Below are 18,046 nucleotides of genomic sequence, written 5' to 3'. Positions count from 1 at the left end.
GGAGGGAGTCTCTCTGGGTCTCCCTCTCTCCTCCCCCACTCATTCTTTCCCTCTTTCTTTCTCTCTCTCTCTCTCAAACAAAAAAACATTTTAAAAAATTCAGATTACTCATTCTTGGGTCAAATTCCAGGTACCCTTACATCCCCCAAGTTTATTTTACTGGAAAACCCACAAATTAAGATCCCCAATGGCCTGTGTGTGTGTGTGTGTGTGCAGTGAGTTTTTACTTGATGGAATCAATTACTTCCGGATGGTCATTACTTAGGCTCCGTGATGGCCACAGTCTAGCTCCCGTCCCGTCGTACTTGGTGGCATTCCTTGTAGCAAAGGGGAGCCGTGGAAAAGCGAGATGTGTTCCAAGAGCTCAAGGAAATAATCATCGCTGGCGTTTGCTGACATTCAGCAGGGCGCCCAGCACGGGACACACAGCCTCTCGTGTAATACGTCGTGAACCAGATAGCATTATGCCCATTTTCCAGATGGGAACCAGCCCCAGACCGTTGCAGCGCTATCCCCAGGCAGCCCCAAAACCAGGGTTGAAAGCCCGGTCTGTGGCTCCTAGCCATGTCCGTCTACCTGGCAAGGACCCCAGGGCTCCGTGCAGCATTGAGGCCCTTGCGGGGGGGAAGCCCACTCAGGGAAGACCCTGCAGACAGAGCCTGACCCCAGGCTCCCCGGCCCCAATCGGGAGCAGAGCGTCCCCGGCAAAGGCAGGCGGACAGTTCCTAGTTCCACAGCATCGGTGATCTATGGATCTAGATCTCAGCTACGCCGCTCCTGTGACCCGAAATAAAGAGAACTGGTGTAGATGTGCGTGGGGAGGAGCTGGGTTTTAACTCGTTTGAAAAGACTCTAACTTGCTGAGGCTCTCAGAAGAGGAATTTGGGGAACTGAGTGTACTCAGACTTCTCCACCTGCTCTCCGGCGGAGCCCTGCCAAGCGGCCGCGGAATGCAATGCCCTGCGTGTGCCCAGCCTCCCGAGGCTCATCCAGCTCGCTCATCCTGCTGGGGCACAGGTCCTGCAGCCGGGGTGGGTGGGGGTGAGCTCCTCGGGGAGGGAGAGCTCCGGGCTGCCGGCCCCCTCTCGCCGCATAGCTGGAGCCCCAGATAGCCGTGCGCTCAGAAGGAAGTCGGTGGCACAGCTGAGTCAAAGACCGTGTGGCCTCCATCAACACGCAGGAAGCAAGTTGGGTCAGGGCTCCAGGCAGGGTTGGGTCTCCAGCAAGGAAGATGGCGGCCTGGATGTTCCCCGCGGTGGCTGGACCTCCCGAAAGAGCAGGGAAGAGGCAGGGAAGGTAGAGAGAAAGAGGGTCTCCCCCTGGGCCAGGAGGGATGGAACGGGGCCGGTTTGCTGGGAAGGACAGAGGGGAGCGTACAGATGCATTTTTTCTTTAAAGACTAAAAACCCAGGGCGCCTGGGTGGCTTGGTCAGTTAAGCGTCCGACTCCGGCTCGGGTCATGATCTCACAGTTCGGAGGTTCAAGCCCCGCGTCGGGCTCTGTGCCGACAGCTCAGAGCCTGGAGCCTGCTTCCGATTCTGTGTCTCCCTGTCTCTCTGTCCCTCTCCCCTTGCGCTCTGTCCCTCTCTGTCTCTAAAGGAAATAAATACACTTAAAATAAAATCACAAAACCCTAACGAACCCGCATCTTTTTCCTGGAGGAAAGAAGTATTTTGCTTCTGTGTCTGTTTTAAAAGTTAAAAACAGTAGCTGTGTGCATCTGGACGATCATTTCAGCTCTGCTGAGCCTCCTACCTGTGCAATGGGGAACGAAACCAGAGGATATTCTGTTACGATCCCTTTAATGTTTTTAACGTTTATTTATTTGTTTATTTGGGGAGGGAGGGGAGAGGGGCAGAGAGAGAGGGAGAGAGAGCAGCTCTGTTTTGACCCCATTTAGTGTGAAGGTCAGAGATACTCAAACCTTCCCAAGTCCTGCCCCAGACCTACTGAGTCAGAGTCTCCAGGGAATGGGCCTGAGAATCTGTATTGTGTTTTACTAATTAAATATTTTTTTAGAGAGGAGGAGACTGAAGTCTTACTTTTTTTGATTTAACTTTATTTTTTATTTTTTTTTAATTTACATCCAAATTAGTTAGTATATAGTGAAGCAATGATTTCAGTAGATGCCTTAAAGCCTTATTTTTTTAATGTTTATTTTTTATTTATTTTTGAAAGAGAGAGAGAGAGCACACAAGAAGGGGAGGGGCAGAGAGAGAGAGAGGGAGGGAGAGAGAGAATCCCAAGCAGGCTTTGAGCTGTCAGCAGAGCCCGACATGGGGCTCAAACCCATGAACTGCGAGGTCATGACCTGAGCCGAAGTTGGATGCCCAACCGACTGAACCACCCCGGCGCCCCAGCATTTTTTATTTATGTACCCAATTTTATTGAGATATAATTAACGTACAGCACGGTATGAGTTTAAGGGGTACAGCATAATGACTTGATGTGCATATATGTTGCAAAATGATGATTGCAGTGGGTTAATATTAAGCAGTTACCAAAAAATTCTCTTTTCCTTGTGATAAGAAATGTTCGGATCTACTCTCCTAGCGACTTTCTTTCTTTTTTTTTTTACATTTTTAACATTTTTATTTATTTTTGAGAGAGAGAAAGACAGAGCACAGCAGGGGAGGGGCAGAGAGAGAGAGAGAAGAAGACACAGAATCCCAAGCAGGCTCCAAGCTCCGAGCTGTCAGCACAGAGCCCGGTGCGGACCTTGAACTCACAGACTGTGAGATCATGACCTGAGCTGAAGCCGGACACTCACTCGACTGAGCCACCCGGGTGCCCCTCCTGGCAACTTTCAAATATACCATACAGCATGGTTGACCACAGTCACGCAGTATTTATTTACCTTACAGCTGGAAGCTTCTACCTTTCGACACCTTCGCCCGATCCCTCCCACCCCCAACTGTGGCAACCCCAAATCTGATCTCTGTTCCCACGACTTTGCTGAGGTTTCTGGATTCCACTTACGAACGAGATCATGTGCCATTCGTCTTTCCGTGTCTGGCTTAGTTCACCGGCATCTCTGTTTTAGTCGGTACCCTGATGAGTCTTCCCTCAAGAAAATGCAGGAATTGCTGTAGGGGACGGGACCTCCCTAAACTCCCCCTGCCCTATTTTGGAGAAAGGAACAGAGGAGAAGAGCCTGGGAGCACGGGCCTTTCAAGGGCTCTGCATTGTGAGGGACAGGAGCCCGCAATCCTGGGGTCTTTCCGTCACCTGTGGTGTCTTCCACCTGACCTGCCGTTCAGCAGCCCCGGGGTTCAGAGTCTCTTCGGGGGACTTGCTTACACATCCGGGCACCCAGAAGGGGTAGCAGGTGACGAGCAGGGAGCCTGCGGGGCTCTCTCCAGATCCAGGTTTCAGAAACAGGGCTTCTGGCTCGTCTCTGCCGCTGATCTTGAGCCAGGACTTGGCTTCTCTGAGCCCCAGTTTCTTTACTGCTGAAGAAATCAATAGACTGTAATATTTTCGGTAATCGGGGAACATCACCCGGGTCTAACTCTTAGGCTTGCCAACAGCATCCAGCGAGGCATCGATAGAAGGATGTTGAACAGTATAAAACTCTTCACCAGCGGCTCCCGGAGTGTGCACCGTCGTGCGGGCTATTAACAGTCTTCCGTGAAAAGAAAAGCGTCTGTACTCAGTGGAGGAAACGCCTGACTTAAACTGAATTAAACAGCCTTCAATCTAGGACTTCTCTGAGTCCTTTATGAATGCACTGCGCTCCGCCAGGACCAAGGGGGCGTGTGGGGGCTGGAGGGGGTAGGACTCACACGTCCTCAGGCCGGTTTGTTTGGTGACACCCCGAAAATGGTGGAAACGGCTCTTTCTGCGTGTGTGAGGCGAGGCACACGTAAGGCAAAACGCGCTCGCGAGCCTTAAGCGCGCTCACACCCTTGTGTGACGACCATGACCTTCTCTCTCTCCAGGACGGTTTCGCCTTCCTGGCTGGCAACGCTGCTCGTTCAACTCCCGTCCCCCTCCCAGCTGTGTGCATCTGAGTCCTCTAGGGACCTCACGTAAGTGGGATCATACGATATTTGTCCCCTTTCAGTCAGCCTCGTGTCCCTGATGTTCATTGACGTTCGTAACATAGACCCAGAAGCGATGGCTAGAACATCTCTTGGGCTAGGGTTCTGCGGAACATGCTTTGGAAACGATGCTCTTTCTAGATCTGAGGGAGCCCTCTTAAGCGAGAAAATTTGCCAGGGACATTCCTGCCTTAAGTGATTCGGTGGGAAAGCATCCGGGTCAGGAGTCAGTACTCCGGCACCTTCCTGAGGAGGACCCCTGCGGTCCCTACTTTTGGCCATGGTTAATGAAGTGTGATGAACCAGATGAGCTTTTGCCATTTGGGCCTCTCGGACTTAATGTGGCCTCCCTCCCACACGAGGTGATAGCAGCATAGAGAGTGAAGGGAAAAGGAGGGGGCGGGTGGTCTGGGAAAGAGGTCTCAGCAGGCAAGTAGGGGCGATTTAATGCCATTTTCCTTCAATCTCAGTATTTTGATTTTTTAAAGCAGAGATTTCCTTGTATGGGGGGAAATGATATTTAGCTCCTTCCAGACCTTCATGCTTTGGGATCCAAACGCTTCTTGGACAGTTCTCTCTCTCTCAGAATTGTCCCTCAAGTCTCTAGAGCTGGATGGCTCAGTCGGTTGAGCCTCCAACTCTTGACTGCAGCTTGGGTCATGATCCCAGGGTCGTGGGATCGAGCCCTGTGTCAGGCTCTGCACTGAGCGTGGAACCTGCTTAGAATTCTCCCTCTCCCTCTCTCTCTCTCTCTCTGTCTCTCTCTCCCACTGCCCCTTTCCCCTGCTCATGCTCACACTTTCTCTCCCTAAAAATAATTTTAAAAACTCTGTAGACCAGGTATCATAGCTCCAGACTGTCTGCTTTCAGCCTTTCCCACCTCAATCAGCAAACTGCTAACAGGGAAGACAGGGCTGCTGATGTTTCCTCCTCCACGTTCCTACGTTCCTACCGGAGGCGTGGCTTCCCTTCTCTTCCACCATTGCAATTCCACCATCATTCCACCTTTTTTTTTTTCCACAAAGAGAAGAGTAGTCACCTAGTTTATTCTAGGCCACAAAAGATGAGCCTCGGGGACAGCCCTGTTCTATGAGAGAGGAGTGATTTCCTACCTTCTTCTTCAAGAGCCGACTTCTCTCTCCCGTTAGGAATCTCCAGCTGCTGCTTGAATTTTAAATATAATAACCAGGTTTATACACGAGGCAAGCTTTGCCTGGTTCCCTTTGCAACGGCTCTAACTTTTACAGCCTGCTCGGAGCTCGTTCTAAAGGAACTTGTGGATTTCATGAAAATAACATCTCCATGATCCTGAAGGGAAGAAATTTTAACCTTTCAAAAGGATGGAAATCTAAAATTAAGCCACAAGGCAGAAGGAAACCCTTGGAGCCCCTAGAATTACCTTCATAAAGTCTCGCGCTAAAGACCAGAGCTGTATTTGTGAGAAAAGTGTTCAGCCCTGGAAATTCTGTTTACTCTTTTTTAATGCATCCTTCTCAACAAACGGATAACAGGGAGGGGGCTACTAAAGACAGACAGTTAGCAACAGTGCTAAACCATCTGATCGCCTGGGGACAAAGGAGACAGAAAAACTAAAAAAACCATGACGCACTGCGCTGTGACACTTCTGACAGACCCCCAATCAAAACGGCCAGAATAAAGTAAGCGTCCAGTTTTTGTAAAGATGAGCCTCAGTTACCTAGAAAACTTACTGTTTTTGAAGAATCTGATGTCAGCAGAGCTATTTATAATTGAAATGTCAAGCGCCGTTATGTTTTGAATCAAAAAGCCTAGCAAGGCATTCAAAGATAGATTAAAAAATCTATCAGTTGGATGAATCACCACTGGTGTGTTCCCCAAGCAGGGGGAGCAGGGGAAGTCTTGGGTAAGACTAACTCCTAGATTTCCCAAATGTTGGGAAAACCACCATTTCAAATGCAAGGGTGGTCCTCTTGTGTAGGCAGAAGCTGGGATTTTAACCCAACGGCACCTTGCTGCATTCGTTTAAGGAAACCCTCTAAAGGGTTTTTGATTCTGTGAACGTGTCCCCTGCTAGGGAAACGGGGGGCTTTGCTTCTCTGCATGGTAATGTAAACTAGTGTCTTCCCCAAGGGCAGGGCTGTATCAGGGCAGGGCCTCAAATTGTTTCTACTGGGACCACGTGTGACGGATGTGGTCTTGTCCAAGACTGGGGACACTTATCAGAGGGTCCAGGAAAGATGCCTACAGGCTTATCTTCACTGCCAGCTAGCAGAGGTCCCCTAAAGGCAGACAGATAGGTATGACCTGAGTCAATCCTTAAAATTCCCCCAGGCCACATTATTCTAGAACAACCGTGTCATCTAGACTTTTGGAAATGTGCTGATTCCAGAATATTGCTCAGATGCCCTTTGGGGACAAAGAGCAGGACCACATTCTTCTGGGTGTGGGTGGGATTTACCCAAAAAGGAATGGATGTTCCCATAAATGTCACCCTGGGGTCCCCGAAATAGGAACTTGGAAGGCGCCTTAGACTCTCCAAGGGAAAAACCATTTCTCATTCTTGGAGCCTTGTGGTCTGAAAAGCCTAGACTCTAGGGAGGGAGAGTTTCCCCCAGTTACTCCCGCAGTGGGAGATTAAGTTGAAATCTGCACGGGGGGACGTGACAAGGGCCACAGAAAGACACCAGGAGGGGACAGGGTTCCCAGTTCAAATGCCGGACGCTGTGGTACAGTTGCATTCCCGATAAACAACAGATAATATTTTAGCATAAGTACATCCCAAATATTGCATGGTTCCTAATATTGCACAGGAAATACTTACACTGCAAAACCATTTGTTGTTTATTTGAAGTTGAAATTGTGTAGGCTCTTGTGCGCGTCTCTTCTGGAGTTCCGGAAAACTTGCAGAGGAGAACCCAGGAAAAGTCTGTGGTCAGGGAGGCGGTGATGGGGCGGGCGGGGCGGGGGCGCCCTGGGCTATTGGAATTTGGACATCAAAGGGTGAGGTGATCTCCTGACCTGAAGTCTGTCACACTTGGGTTACAATTCCAACATGAGGCATCAGGGTTAAGGACTGAGATACCGTTATGTATAATAAAAATGTATGTTTGGTCTTTGACCCCATTTCTGGCACAGAGCTCTTAAATTTTTTTAATGTTTATTTATTTTTGAGACAGAGACAGGGCTCCAGGGGGGTAGGGGCAGGGGGGGAGGGAGACACACAATCCGAAGCAGGCTGCAGGCTCCGAGCTGTCAGCACCACAGCCCAATGTGGGGCTTGGAACCCATGAACCGTGAGATCATGACCTGAATCAAACTCGGAGGCTTAACGGACTGAGCTACCCAGGTGCCCCTGGCGTGGAGCTTCTTAAACCTCTAGGAATATCCTAAATGAGGAGAGCCATACAAGGTGCCTTTCCTTTTGTTAATGAGGTGACTCTCTCGGGATACACCTGTGGGAGGGGGCCGGTTGCCAGGACAACCAGTCACGTGATTAGGGGGTTGGCACTTTCATCCCACCCCCACCCTCTGGGAAGGGAAAAGGGTTGGAGCTCCAATCCATTGCCAGAGGCCACTAATTTAATCAACCGTGACTCTCATGACTGTGCAAGGAATCCGCTATAAAAACCCAAAAGGACGGCTTCTGAGACCTTCCAGGTTGGTGAACACGCGGAGATGCGGGGGAGGGGCTGGTGCCTGGAGAGGACACAAGCTCTGAGCCCCTTCCCCCGGCATCCTCCCTGTCCCACTTCTTTCCCGCTGGCCCTGAATTACATCCTTTTGTAATAAACCGGTAATCCGGCAAAACAGACGTTTCCCCGAGTTCTGTGAGCCTCTCCAGCAAATTAATGGAGCCCAAGGAGGGGGTCGTTGGAACCTCCCATCTCCAGCAGGTCCGGCAGAAGCCCAGGTGATAACCTGTAGCTGGTGACTGAGTTGAATTGTAGGAAACCCAGCTGGTTGGGGTGGGGGGGTGGGGCCCCCCTCCCCGCTCCCACACACCCGGATGTTGGAATTGGGTGCAGAACCCTCATAGGGGCGTCTCTACACAAGGGCCTCCCTGAGCCTCCGAATTATCACACAGGGTATTGACATGAAACTTACCCTGTTGTCTCTGGTTCAGCCGAGCCGCCCACGCTGAGAACACGGGATGTCAGGTGCCCACGTACCTACTAAAGACAGGCTGGGAACCATCTGTGTGGAACTCCCTAAAGTGATCCAAGAAACTGGTGGGGGACCCTCGGAGCATCAGCCACTGAAGGTTGTGCAAGGGAAACTGAGGCGTGCACAGGAGACTGGATAGGGAAGGCTTTCCCTGAGTCGTCCCGCGATGAGGTGCAAAGGAAGGGAGGGGGTGATCTTCCCTTCCTGGAGCCCCGCGAAAGGGACCTTCAAGTACTTGGAGAGCCTGGCTTCGTCCCAGGGGGTGGCCTCACGCCACAGCCTGCCACACCTGGAAAGTAAAGGGGCTCAGGACAGCGTCAGTTCCACTGAGTGACCGGACACAGGTGCAGGGACCTTCCGGTGGTCCCTGTGCGCCCATGGAAAGTGGCCAGGCTTATGTTATTTAAAAAGGGCCTCCATGAAGAAGCGAAAAAGAATGATGCTGAGCAGACGTGGCCCACTTAGAGCCCACACTGTGTGGTGCCATTTATATGAAATTCTAGAAAGCACCATATTATCTACAGTGCGCTAGAGAGCTGGTCAGGGTTCCCCCGGGGGGTTGGGGAGGGTGGAGAGGAATCGCCAAAGGTCATGAGGAAATTTGGGGGAGTGATGGAATGTTCATTGTCTTGATTTTGGTTTATAGGGCTGCTTCAGAAGTGAAAACTTATTTGGGCGCCTGGGGGGCCGCTCCTTCTGCTCAGCATCTGCCTCTTGATTTCGGCTCAGGTTCTGCCTCTTGATTTCGGCTCAGGTCATGATCTCACGCTGCTTCGGGAGTTCAAGCCTCGCATGGGGCTCTGTGCTGACAGCATAGAGTCTGCTTAGGATTCTCTCTCTCCTTCTCTCTCGGCCCCAACCCCATTCTCTCTCTCTCTCTCAAAAGAAATAAACTTAAAAAATAAAACTTAAAAACTTAAAAAAAAGTCGAAACTTATAATGAACTCTAAATATGTGCAATCTGTTGTATGCCAGCTACACATATCCAGATACAGTTGTTTAACCAAAAAAGGACTCCAGGATGAGAGAACCTTCTGCGGAGAGCCCGTCTACTCCAGCAGAAAGAGGTTGGATACAGAAGCTAGTGGGGAAGAGGGCTGACTTAGCCCTGAGTGGTGAGCCAGGTGGATCATTATCCAGACCACAAAGTAGTGCTGTGGGCTGTCCCCAGTGGGAGGCTCTCTGGGGAAGTCATAAAAGAACCCCTTGTCACAAGGAGCCAGAATCTGACCAGCTGCCACATGCAGAGAGCGTTCAAGCCAAGAAAAACTTGCCCTGCCCCTCATTCCCCATGCTACCCTCAGCCCTAATTCTACAAGAGCCTGAGGCAGTGAAAGTGAGGAGCGAAATCAGGGCCCCCCCCCCCTCACCTCGGTGACCCCTTCGCTGTTGCAAATTTCCAAAGCTGGGGCAGGGGAGATCAGAGAGATCAGATGGCTGAGAGATCAGAGTTCTTTTCTCTCTTTCTTTAAATGTTTATTTAATTTTGAGAGAGAGAAACAGAGCACGAGCAACGGAGGGGCAGAGAGAGAGGCAGACACAGAATCCGAAGCAGGCTCCAGGCTCCCAGCTGTTCGCACAGAGCCTGACGCGGGACTCGAACTCCTGAATCGTGAGCCAAAGTCGGACGCTCAACCCACAGAGCCATCCAGGCACCCTGAGATCGGCGTTCTCATGCAAAATTTGATTTGAGAGTTTCTCAATTCCTGAGAGACTCCGGTGTGGGAAAGACAAAATCATTTCCTGTTTACGTACCAATGAGTCCGGCTCACTCAATAACCAGTTGTGTTTGATCGTGCAGAGTCTGTCTACCTGGTCTATTCTACTCCCGAGGGCCAAACAATCTGCTGATTTTTCTTCATTAACTCCATGGGAGATGAAGAAAAACAGAGCCTACGTGGGGATGTTGTCAGCTAAAGGGGTCTTGCGGGAAAATGACAAGACGTTTTCGGAGGGGACGTGGTGAAGTGGTCCAGAGCATGGACTCTTAAGGCGGGGCCGCCTGGATGGGAATCCTGGTTGTAGGATTTCAGGCGACACCCACCATAAGTGACACCTTAGGCTAAGTTGCATTGTAGTAGAGAACATCTCCGAACACTCAGTGGCTCAGGAAAACAAAGGTTTGTTTCTTGCTCATAGCACATGTGCATTCCGGGGTGACTTTGGGTCTTCCCCCGGGGCCGGGACTGAAGGAATGTTTCTTACCGGGAACATTGCTGGCATCGAGGCAGCCGGGAAAGGGTGGTTAAGGGTGGATCCATTTAATGGCTCTTAAGGCTCGTTCTTGAAAATGGCGTATGTTACTCTCTGCGAACACTTCCTTGGCTAAGCTTGGTGTCAGTGTGGTGGGGGAGACAGAATTCTCCCACAAGGAGTAGAAGGCAGAGACTATTTGAGACGATCCCAGCAATCTGTTGCAATACCTACCTGTGCAAAACGCTTAAAATAGTGCTTGATGGGGCGGTGTAAGTGCTAGGAAAGGACTGTTACCAGCATCTCCTTTTCCTCTTGTCTATCTTGGTGGTTTTCCTAAGGAGGCCGGCTGCTCTCAGACACTCAGTCCGTATGTCAACCGCCCAATTCTGCAAGAACCACCAAAACAGCAGCGCGGAACCCTAACCGAGAGGTTGCTGGAATCCGGGTCCCAGAACCTGATTCGGGGTCCGATGGAAAACAGTCCAGTGAAGAGGCGGAAACCGAGCTGTTCTGCCGGGCCACTGTCTGCAAGTCTTGCCCTGAAAGACAGGCATCAAGGTACCAGGCGATGATTTCTCAGTTATTTCAGGAGGCGTAGGACTCCACAGTGTTATTCTTGTCTCCAGGCAGACACAATGCCTCCAACTGCTGTCAGTGTTTATGCCACGGGGGGGTGGGAGGGAGTGCTGCTGGGGGCCGCACCATCGGGGCTCAGTCACTGGCCCATGGGTTTCCGGAAGCATTGCGGGATCCGCGCCGCTCCATCGGGCAGGCTGGCACAGAAGGCTTCCCGGTGGGCGTCTGATTTGGGGTTTTCAACGGGGTCATCGGAGTCTGGAGCTGGAGGCTGTCACGGAATGGAAGGAAGCGAGGGGATTCTTGCCTGTCTTGGAGCCTCCAGGCTGCTTCGGGTGCGGGACAGGGGCCACTCCTGGGTCTCAAAGACTCTTCTCGGGCCTCAGAGCATTTCAGAACCCTCCCATCTAGAGGGTGCAGGGCAGATACGCTGCCTGTTACAAGTGGGAAACCGAGGCAGGCGAGTTGCCTGCAAAAGAGGGATAGAGGCACTGAACCCACGTCAGTCCTTAGGAGGACGGCTTTACCTTTGTTCCCTTCTGGTGGCTCAAAAACCATCCTGGCATGCTCACGGTACAGCTACCTTCTGTCTCATTTTACCGCGTTTCTGCTTACCGGTTGGCCAAGGGCTTTGGGCCGTACGGACGAGGGTTGAAGTCTTGTCCTGTGGCTTGCGAGCGCCAGGAAGTTCACAATTGCCCATGAGGCAAGGCTGCGAGCTTCTGCAGGTGGATTCCAGCTGGGCTTTGGAGGGTGGCGTCCCCCAAAAAGATTTACGCAAGTCCTAACGCCCGTACCTGCGAATGTGACCTTATGTGAACTTCGGGTCTTTGTAGGTGTGATCGAGTTGGGGGGGGGGGGTGTCATACTGAAGCAGGGTGAGCCCCCATCCAAGGACTGGGAAAAGTCGGACACAGACGCAGGTATGGAGGAAGAACACCATGTGACAACAGAGGCAGAGGTTGGAGTGATGGGTCTACGAGCCAGGGAACTCCCACCATTCCCGGCAGCCACCAGAAGCCAGGAGCGGGCATGCAGGGATCCTCCCGTAGAGCTTTTGGGGCGAGCACAGCCCAGCTGAACCCCTGATTTCAGACGTTGAGCCTCCATAGCCACGAGAGAACAAATCTCTGTCCACGTAAGCCACCCAGCTAGTGGTGGTAATTTATCATCAGCCCCAGGAAACCAGTGTAGATGGGTCGGAGTGGTGCCCTTATGGAATAATTAGTAATTGGATGCGGCTGGAGGCAAGGCGGTAGAACAGAGGGAGCCTGGGATGGTGGGAGATGGGGGAAATACGGGCTGGGGCCTCAAGTGCAAGGTTAAGGAGTTCAGCCTTCATCTTGTATGAGACGGGAAGCCATTAGCATTTTTTATCAGAGTCGAACTGTCCCTAGTGACTTACTTTTGTTAATCAGGGGGTAAGAAATTGCCTTCCCAGTATGGCACTGGATTTTTTTTTTCCCCCGTCCTCCTCACTAGTTTGGGCCGCAGTCATGTCAGACGGTGCTGGGCTTAGTGCCGCAGGAAGGATGACCCAAAGGTAGGGAACAGGGTCTAATCTCCTTTGCATCCTTACCCCACAGAGTAGGTAACACGGATTATTTAGGACGTCGGCAGCAAGTGACGGAAACAGTTTCCTTAGGCAACCCGGCAATGCATTGGTTCGCAAGACAGGGGGAGAAAACGAGGGGGCATGTGATTTTGCTAGCGCTGCTGGGACACTGTGACGTATAATAAGAAATAGACATTTGGTCTTCTTCCCAGTTCCTGGCACAAAGCTCCAAAAACCCTTGGATTTACCTAAGGGATGAGAATCATAAAACGTGTCTTGTTACGGTCAAGAGGCGTCTTCTGGAAAGCTCCTAGGCCACCTCGGGATGGGGACTGGTTGCCAGGACAACCAGTGGTGGGATTAGAGGGTGGGAGCTTTGGGGACGAGGGTGGGGCTGGAGGTTGAATCAATTGCCAGAGACCCGTGATTTCATCAATTGTGACAGCGTAATGTAGCCTCCGTATATACCCCAAAGGAGAGGCTCCGGAGCCCTTGGGCACTTGGGCGGGGGGTGCACTTAGGGCATGGAAGCTTTGAGCCCCTTCTCCATACTCCACCCTCTGGATCCCATCTACCTGCTGTGTTCCTGAGCTAGGTCCTTGTATAACAAACCAGTCATCTAGTAAATAAAAGGTTTCTCCAGTTCCGTGAGCCGCTCTGGCAAATCACTCAAGCCCGAGGGGAGGTCGTCAGAACCTCCGATCTCCAGCAGGCCGTTCGGAAGCACAGGTGACAGCCCGGACTTGGAGTTGGTGCCCGAGGGCACACCTGCGGGACGGAGCCCTTGAGCTTGGGGGGGCTCTGATGTGGACGGTGCCAGAACTGAGCCGAGTCCTACGATGCCCAGTTGGTGCCTGAGAAGTGCTTGGTGGGAGAGAACCCCCCCCCCCCACCGCCGCCCCGCATCTGGAGTCAGAGGTGCGTGAGTGCGGTAGTCGTGAGAGAGTCAAGGAGAAACACAGGAATAGGTTTCCTTCGCAGAGACCCCAACAAATGACCACAAACCAGGTGGCATAGAACCTCAGACACTCCTGTCTCACAGTCCCGAACGTTAGAAGTCTGAAGTCAAGGCGTCAGCAAGGCTAGTTTTTTCCAGAGTCTGTCTCTCTCTCTCTCTCTCTCTCTCTCTCTCTCTCTCTCTCTCTCAAAAACAAATAAACATTTAAAAAACATTTTTTTTTTTAAGGTTCGGGAAATAACAGGTACCTGTACACCTGTAATTAACATGACGTTGGATGTTACCTAGACTTCAATGATCAAAATTTAAAAAAAAAACAAGAAAAAAAGCAGGTGCCCAACATCAGTCTGAAAGAAAATCACTCTTTTTGTGCAAAGCTTGGTATCTCCTTCTAGAACAGGTGGGGTGGAATCTGTTGGTTTCCCTATCCTGCTTTTTTTCTCCTTCCCTTTGGTAACAACACCGTCATATTCCTTTAGGGTAATCCCCCCACTACCTCCGTTCCAGCTCTGGGGGGGCCGGGGTGGTCTCCTGAAAAGCCCGGACTGGCCATCAGCACACTCCGTCATCCCCTTGGCCACGGTGATTGGCACCGAGAAAGGCCTCCGGTGTGTCTGGTGGGTCCTCATTGCTAGACTTTTTCTAGAACTACTGGTACAGAGAAGCGTTCTTTTCCGCGGGGGTTGCTAAACTGGTAGGATGTGAGGCTTCCAGGGACCATCTGTACCCCTGCCTGGGACAGCCTGCCTCCGAAAGGAACCAAGACGGAAGAAAGCAGGGCTGAGACACAGAATCTGCGGCCTGGTGACATATTTGTGGCAAATGGATCTCCCACCAGACTGAGGGAGAGGTTTACAGGGGTGCATCAGAGTGGAGTTGTTTGCTGCTGACCTGTGATAACGGAGGAATGAGACCAGGCCCCGTTCATCCATTTATCCACCTGTCTGTCCAACAAATCCTTATCAAGGATCTACAAAGAGCCAGGCTCTTTGCTAGTTTCAAGAATGAGTTAAAATAAATGCAGTAAGACAGAATCCCCATCTTCAGGGCCTTCCTGGGCAACGAGGAATGCTAAAGGTGTGTTTCCAAATTATAATGTGGAATGGAAGGGCATTCCCAGAGGAGGAACTTCTTGAATAAGGTAAAAACTATAAAGGGACAAGGGGACAGGCCAAAAATTGCACAGTTGTAGAAGATAAGAAGTCTGATGGGGGAATCAGGCAGCCTTGAACGCTGGGTTCACAGGTAGCTGGGTGGTACAGTTGGTTGAGCATCTGACTTTGCCCCTGCGTGTGATCTTGAGGTTCGTGAGTTCGAGCCCCGCGTCAGGCTCCGGGCTGACAGCTCAGAGCCTGGGGCCTGTTTTGGATTCTCTGTCTCCTTTTCTCTCTCTGCCCCTCCCCCACTCATACTCTGTAGATCTCTCAAAAATAAATAAAACCTTAAAAAAATCAAAAAGAAAGAAAGAAAGCTGGGTTCCGAGACAGGTATTGGAAGGCCAATGGAAGCCAGTGGAAGACAATAACTTTTTATTTTATTTATTTATTTATTTATTATTTTAATGTTTACTTATTCTTAGAGAGACAGAGACAAAGCATGAGCAGGGGAGGGACAGAGAGAGAGGGAGACGCAGAATCTGAAGCAGGGTCCAGGCTGTGTGCTGACAGCTCGTGTGGGGCTGGAGCTCACGAACCGTGAGATCTTGACCTGAGCTGAAGTTGGACGCTCAACCGCCTGAGCCACCCAGGTGCCCCATAACTTTTTGATTTTAAAACAGGAGCCCCGCACAGTGTCTCCACGAAAGCAATCACGGTGTAGAACGTGGTTGGAAGGGCAGGAGACAGAATGCGGGAGCGGTTTTCCAGGTAAGACGTGACAAGGTCCCGAGTAGGGGAATGTGCTGGTTATTAATTGCTGCGTTAACAAATGACCCCAAAACTTGATGGCTTAAGAAAAAGAAACAGAACCCGATGGCTAATAACAACAGTTTTATTTATCTTCCAGTTGGAGAGATCAGGAGTTCGGGCTCAGCTACAGGTGCATACGTAGGTCAGCCCAGGGCTCAGCTGGATGGTCCTTCTGTCCCACGTAACACCAGCCCGGGTCACTCGGGGGGATTCAGCTAGTAGGCCTGGAGGGTCCGGAGCATCCGAGATGGCTTCACTCTTGGGTTTGATCTCTTTGGCGGGAAAGGCTGGAAGGCTGATGTCTGTTGGTCCCCTCCCCCTCTTCATGGGGTCCGTCCAGCAGAACACAGCTGTGAGCGTGTGAGTTTTAAGAGACAGGAAGCGAACATGGTCTGCCTCTTAAACCCTGGGTCTGGAGAGTAGCACAGTATCCCTTCTACCCTACTCTGTTGGTTCAAGTGGCACAGAGTGGGGACAGCTCGGAGCCCGGGGCCCGCTTCGGATTCTGTGTCTCCCTCTCTCTCTGCCCCTCCCCTGCTCCCACTCTGTCTCCCTCTGTCTCTCAAAAAATAACAAAAAAAAATGTTTTTAATAAAAAAAAGCGGGGACATGTATTTTGTATCTCAGTGGGAGCGTTGTCTACTCCACTGATACGGAGGCCTCTGATGCACCCACTGACACACTCAGCTTGCACTCAGCTTGCTTCCCGCACGAGTGTTTCCTGGAGAACCTCTCCACTGACCCCTATTTTAAAGAAACAGAGCGGCGCCTGGGCGGCTCAGTCCGTGGAGTGTCCGACTCTTGATTTCAGCTCGAGTCATGATCCCTGGGTCATGGGATTGAGCCTCAAGTCAGGCTCTGCACTGAGTGTGGAGTCTGCTTAGGATCCTCTCTCTCTCTCTCTCTCTCTCTCTCTCTGCGCCCTCTCCCACACTCATGTGCTCCCTCTCTGAAATAAATTTTTGGGGCACCTGGGTGGCTCAGTCGGTTGAGCGTCCAACTTCGGCTCAGGTGGTGATCTCATGGTTCATGGGTTCAAGCCCCCCGTTGGGCTCTCTGCTGATCGTTCAGAGCCTGGAGCCTGCTTCAGATTCTGTCTGCCCCTTCCCTGCTTGCACTCTGTCTCTCTCAAAAATAATTAAACATTAAAAAGTTTTTTAAAATAAAAATAGATAAAGTTTTAAAAGATTTAAAGAAATAGACATTTCTGGCATTAAGAAACCAAGTTTTATTTCAAGGTAGACTCAAATGCTCATGATACATTATTGAGTTAAAAAATAATAATAAAATAAAAGCAGGGGCACCAGGGTGGCTCAGTTGGTTAAGATCTGTCTCTGGAATTCAGCTCAGGTCATGATCTCACGGTTCACGGGACCGAGCCCCGCATCTGGCTCTGTGCTGTAAGTGTGGAGCCTGCTTTGGATTCTCTCTCTCTCTCTCTCTCTCTCTCTCTCTCTCTCTCAAAAAATAAATAAGCATTAAAAACAAAAAACAAACAAAAAGCACATCGAAGAGCAGATTGTATAACATTTGGGGGAAAGTTGTATGTATAAATGCTTTGCAAAAGGTACGGAAGGATACGGTATCCACCAGGACAGGCGAGGCTATGTCTCTGTCTTCACTGTGGGATTCAGCTTTCTGGAACATCACTCCTCTTGTGACAGAAAAGGGAGCCACAAGCCAGTTCTTAAAGAGTCTCCTCAGAAGTGACTCTGGTCACTTCTGCTCACGGTTCATTGGTCAGACAAGTCCATGGCTAAGCCTGACACGTTAGGGTGAGGCATTCCCTGTGGGTAGGAATACAAAATACTCTCACAGAATCTACTGACCCGTAGCGATTACTTCTGAGGTCCTAGTGCAGGGGGGGTGAAAGAGAGGTGAATTTTCACTTTCTATTTCTTTTTTTTTTTTAAAGATTTTTAAAAATGTTTTCTATTTATGTTGAAGGGGGGAGGAAGGGGCAGAGAGAGAGAGGGAGAGAGAGAATCCCAAGCAGGCTCCAGGCTGTCAGCGCAGAGCCCGACTCAGGGCTCGAACTCACAAACCTGGGAGATCACGACCTGAGCTGAAATCAAGAGTCGGACACTTAACCGACTGAGCCATGCACACGCCCCAACTTTCTACACTTGTATATTATTTTAATGTCTTTCAAAAAGCATGTGCTAGTTTTGTAATTAAAAATACCTTTCAGCTACCTTCTTTCTTTTTGACTTTGTATTGTGGAAAAATTCAAACGTAGGCAATAGCAGAGAGGGAATTGTATGATGAACTGCGCCCAGGCCACTATGACCTGTCACCCAGCTTCCAAGGATTCTTAACTCAGAGACAATCTTGCTTCAATAATAACCACCCACTCCTCCCGGGTTATTTTGAATAAGTTGCAACATCGTATTATTGTGTCTTAAATATTTAAGTATGTATCTGTAGGTTGCTTTTACAAATAACCACAGTATGATTATCATGCCTAAAAAATTAGCAATAATTGCTTTCTATCATCAAACATCCAACCAGTGTTCATTTTTTCCCAATTGTTTTATATATATGTGTGTGTGTGTGTGTGTGTGTGTGTGTGTGTGTGTATATATATATATAAAACATAAATATAGGGGCACCTGGGTGGCTCAGTCGGTTAAGCGTCCAACTTCGGCTCAGGTCATGATCTCATGGT

This window comes from Panthera onca, chromosome E1 (assembly GCF_046562875.1).
Source record: "Panthera onca isolate mPanOnc1 chromosome E1, mPanOnc1 haplotype 2, whole genome shotgun sequence".
In the NCBI taxonomy this organism is placed as follows: Eukaryota; Metazoa; Chordata; class Mammalia; order Carnivora; family Felidae; genus Panthera; species Panthera onca.
This window is presented reverse-complemented; position numbering follows the sequence as displayed.